This window comes from Notamacropus eugenii, chromosome 5 (genome assembly GCF_028372415.1).
Source record: "Notamacropus eugenii isolate mMacEug1 chromosome 5, mMacEug1.pri_v2, whole genome shotgun sequence".
Lineage (NCBI taxonomy): Eukaryota > Metazoa > Chordata > Mammalia > Diprotodontia > Macropodidae > Notamacropus > Notamacropus eugenii.
Window position 1 is genome coordinate 165,883,565 of NC_092876.1, and position 5,476 is coordinate 165,889,040.

The following is a 5,476-nucleotide window of genomic DNA, read 5'->3' on the forward strand; positions in this document are numbered from 1 at the left end:
AACCTCTAACTGAAAATGTGCATTTCCTTCAATTATGAATATGGGCAACAAAACATAATGAGAAAAGGATTTACCAGACTACCAAGGGCGGCTCCAATTCAAAAAAGTTAAGAACCTCTTATCTACCCTGAATCCCTCCATCTTCTCCACCAGAATAGCAAACCTATTTTGTTAAATGCTTTGCTAAAACCTAGGGAAGCTGTTTCTGTATCATTATCCTGATCTACGAGCTTATCAACCCTACAAAAAAGAAAAGAAAGTGAGTCTGGCACATTCTCCATAAACCTATGCTCAGCCTTTGGAACCCCTGCTTCCTTTTTAAAATACTCATTAACCATCTTTTTGAGAATACATGATAAAACTTGTCCAGGAATCGAAATTAAGCTCTTTGGCCTGTTGTTGGTAGATACTGCTCTCTTGCCTTTAAAAAAATAGGACATTTGCCCTTCTCATGTAATACCCTTCCCCTTTTCCACGACATTTCAGAGTTCAGTGACAGTGGCCGAGTAATTATCTACCATTTCTTTCAGTACTCAAGAAGGCAGTTCATTTGAGTCAGATGATTTGAATTCATCAAAGAGAGCTTGGTACTCTCATATGTAACCCATCCTGGTCTGGTCAGTTAACAGGGATTCAATCCTGATTCAATCCTGACTCCAATATCAGATGGTTCAAGCCCCCTGTCCTGTGAGAATCACCTCTAGTACTGAAAACTGAAGAAAAACAACACAGACCAGAAACAAGCACCCCAAGCTTTGTGTCATTTCTTGGTGTCATGATGAAATAGAAGGAGGGTCCTTCCCCTCTCCTTGGTTCGGTTCATAATGTACATGCTGGACACAACAGGTAAGAGTTGTCCAAAAGAATGTAGCAGAGTGGCAGAAATGATTGCAACTGAGAAAAGAGTGAATGGATCAGGGTCAATGATTTTAAAGACAAAGGTAAAAAAATAAAACTACACCCATCCATGTGGTGGGGGACACAGGTCTCCATGTTACCCAAACTGGGCATGTTCAGACCGTCTTGGGTTATACATATTATCTCCTTATTTATCTTGTGAATCAACTCCCTATGGCCTATCTTGATCTTTGTCTTTTCTGCCATCTAGTTCTCAATGTCCAACATGTAATTGGCAATGTGGGACCGGGGCTAGGTAAGGAAATCTGGCAATCACCTGCATACACACACACACTCACCTGCTAATTGAATCCATTTTATATATATATACACATATGTATATGATATATATATACACATATGTATATGATATATCTATATATATACACATATATGTGTGTGTGTATGTATATACATATAATCACTTGCTAATTGGATCCATGAGATGTAATAAGAGTACCAAATGAGAGGGTAAAGAGAGAAAGAAAGGGCCCATCATCCACAGCGATTGGGCATGACAAAAATGAAGAGTCAGCAAAGCAGATGCACATTGATGCACATGAATATTGTGTCTATACAGATCATTCTGGGATAAGTCATGGCACCAGTGGCACCAATTCATATATCATCATCAATTTCCTCAAGCAGTGAGAGCTATTGATAATTACTGAATTCAGCTATATTCTCAACATTTTATAGGAATTGGAAATCAAGTTTCTGTCCTAATGTTTCAGAATTCAGATTAACTAGACAGGGTCATTATCTGCAGAGCTACTTCCAACTAAATTATTTACTATTCGTCTCTTTTGAACTTTTTTCTAACCTATCACTGATTTCAGAGCAATAATCTTCCTTCTTCTCTGGGGCCTCTGCCCCTCCCATCCTGCTTGAATATTTCTGGGTTTGACACTTAAGAGCCATTAATTCTTTTAATGTATTAATTAATTCATCCCAATACACTGCAAGGTTCATCTAAATTATTAACCACAAGTAGGAAATGTAATGAAGTTTGTAACTAACAAATCAATTCAGTTTGTAGATCTTTGCATTCTAAGTCTTTTGGGGAAATGAACTTGAACATGTTGTACTTAATTAGAGCATAAATATTTGGGTTTAATAGCACTAGCAATGAAGCTAATGGAAAAGAAGAAGCTGTCTCTTTTATGGATCTAATAGAGGAGCATCTCATTGATCTAGAACAATAACCCTAAATATAACGTCTTACTATCAGACCTAAAAGAAAAGGATTTTTCCCCCATCAAATCATGTTTATTAATTGCTTAATAGAAAAGTCCAGTGAGGGAGTTGACATTTTAATTACTGAATTGTGAAAATAAGATTTCCAATTATTGGAACATTACATTTTATCTTGATAGTCTGTCCCCATTAGCAGAACTAAATCACTCATGGTAGACAAATTAACCATGGGTAGCAAAAGTTTAACTGCTAATGAATTTTTGGCCTTTCTCTAGAAAACCCTGAAAATGCAATCAATCACCCATCAGCATCAAAATGAAATTAGACACATATCCACCAATATCTCAGAAGGATAGGATTTCACCACCTATTGGCATTATAAATAGAGATCTCCCAGAATCTTTGGAAGAAAAAGGAATTTCTAGAGATCATCTAGTCCACTGAAGAAAATAAACATAGCTAGGGAAATATAAACTTGATTTTAGCTTTTGTAAATCCAAAGGTAAACAAAATTTAAAACTACAAAAACAGAGCACAACTCCAGGCCCCTTGAGCTAGCAATGGAAAAATAGGGCAATGAATGGTGCAAATGTAGACGTAATGGAAGGAACCCATTCAGGAGTCAGAGGACATGAATTCAGATCCCACTTCTGATGCTCATCATCTATGTGGCCTTGGACAAATCACTTAATTTCCTTGGGCTTTAATTTCTTCATTTGTAAAGTGACAGGGGCTAGACTAGATCTTCTCTTGAGTTCTTTCCAATGCTACAGATAGGATCCTAAGATCCTACGGCAGATATATGTGGTCCCACACTATAAGTATCTCAATAAGGTTGAATGTCATCCAATATCCGTGATAGGTCTGTGACTGATACTGCCACTACATCCTTACTAATGTATTTGATAAAGAGATGATTTTCATCTAGAAGATGCATGTTCCACAGTGCAACTGTTCTAGTTGGTCAAAATTTCAAAGAAGCTCCTCTTAGCCATGGTACTACCATCCTGCTCTGCCTGGTGCCATAAGTATATCAACAGCCAGTCCTTTAGGGACTGAAGAAAGGGCTTGTAGGGGTTGGCCATGCCTATTTGGCTGTCTCCCTGTACCTCAGGAGTACCTCTAGTGGTATGCCTATCAACAAGGTGTCCTCAGGAGTGACCTGTAAGACATGAATGATCTGCTGCTATACTGAAAGATTGACTTTGTTCTTGTATAAGTTCTAATATATGTTCTCATAAAAGTATAGCCCTTGTCCGTGGGACAACATCACTTTATCACAATTGAATGTGCAGATGTCACACAAACTGCCAGTGTGAAGATCACTGACATGAAGGTAATAGTCCTCCAAAGGGGAGTAGGGATTTGGTAGCACTGACTTATTGTTGTGATATGCTTCACAAAAAGGAGGGTAAGGCTCTTCAGGGAAGTAAGTGGCTGAACCCACAATGACACAATGGTAGTCATCTGTGAAGAGGCTATAGTCACAATTTAGGTGTTCACCATTGGCAGCTACATTGGTAATACACAACAGGACAAAAAAATGTTCAAATAGTTGACCTCAGATGTTGACTGATCTCTGGTCATTGCTATTGATCAAAATTTCACCATCATAACCTTGAAGTAGGTCTTCTGCTGCATGGCAAACCTGGTACTCATAACTCTCCAGCCAAGTCTGGTCTGAAGAAAAGGCAATAAAATAGCACCCATCAGGTGAAAATTTTTTCAGGAAGCCAGGTGGTTTTTCCATGTTAACCATGGTAAAGTTGGGAAGGACATTCTGGTGGAAGACTCAAACCTGGTGCTAATGGGTACCAGTCTTGCCTGATATGCAGATGCTCTAAGTGGTAGATAACATTTTGGTTCTGAATTCTTTGAGGTTTGATGGTTGGAACATCATGATCCATCATCACAGCTTCTTATTTCCAATTGTCCCATGTCCCTAATTGTGCCAGAATCATGGGGCTGGGGTGAGGGGATCCACAGGCTGACATCTCCATGTTAGTCACATATCTTTGAAGGAAAACTGTTGTACCAGTAGAAGACATTGCATTCAATCAGAAGCAAAAACATACACATATATACTCTGGACAGACACAGATACAGCAAGAGAGTCAAGTGAGGGAGGAAGCAGTTCTAAGGAGCTTGTCTTGGCAATGAGTCATCCTGTGCTCCAGACCCTGGAACAACTCACTGAGTAGAGATGGGACAGCTGAGGGGAGCCTTGTGAATATTTTGCCATTAAAGTTTTCCAGGCTCCAAAATACCAGCAATTGTTCATTGCCTTTGCTGTGTGTGTCTTACACATGTGACTCACTCCCATTCTATGCTAAGCTTATGCCCACTCTTCCCATGGGTGTTGGGTATATTTGTGGTTAAGTTCATGCCAGATTTATTGGGGAAAGGTTTTCTGTCAAATATTCTTGCTACTATTTGAGTAAATGCCTATGCCAGGAGCTAATTGAGTCTACCAGCTGACAATTACTAGAAAGCATACCTGTAGTGGGGTAGGAAAGAATGAATTGTAGTGTTAGAAATGCAGAAACCAAGGTAGCAGCCATGGTCTGGGGAGCAAACCTACGAATCTCCAAGTACAATTTGGGAGGAAGTCACCAAAGAGATAGGGAAAAATATATGACTTTAGGCACATCTAAGATAAAAACACTTTCTATGATAAACTCTATAAGAATCGTAGCAGATAAACCTGTTGGCTGATAATCAGAGCTGGATACTTGCTTCTACTCAAAATGAGACATTGAGAAACTTGGTTCACAAATTTCATGAACACTCCAATTGTGTGATTATGGAAGCCCCTTTCCTCCCATCACATTGGAAATCTCTCCCTTTGGGTCATTTATTTTGGTTTTTGTCTCTCTCTTGGAGCTTGCCCAGTTTGTGCTAGAATGGGGGAGCAGTGTACACATGTGTTTCTCCAGTTATCTGAGATTCTTCATACTCCCAGCTTTGTAGTATCTACAAGTTTGATAAACATACTATTTATGCATCACTCTTCCAAATCACCCTATTATTGTTCCACCAGCCTTTCAGTCACCCAAGTTTACATGTTAGTATCACCTTTGACCACTCACTCTCCTTCATCCCACAAATCCCAATCATTTGCCAAATCTTGTGGTTTCTACCTCCAAAGAGATATGCATCTCTTTCTTTTTACTCATACAATCATGACCTTGGTTCAATCACTCATCATCTCTCATCCAGACTGCTTTGCTCCCCACTCCAATCCCTCCTCTATACAGCATCCAAAGTGATTTCACAAAGCATTGACTAGGTCACTTCCCTACTCAAATGCCAATGGTTCCAAATTCACTCTAGGAGCAATTTTTTTTTATCTTTATCTTGCTTTTAAAATTTATATTTTATT

The 5,476-nt window shown here is 39.0% G+C and overlaps 1 pseudogene; it reads right to left on the bottom strand.

Annotated features, from left to right (window-relative positions):
- Window positions 1-2,653: 2,653 nt before the first annotated feature.
- Window positions 2,654-4,223, bottom strand: LOC140508968 (DET1 homolog; annotated as a pseudogene).
- Between the last annotated feature and the right edge of the window lie 1,253 nt (window positions 4,224-5,476).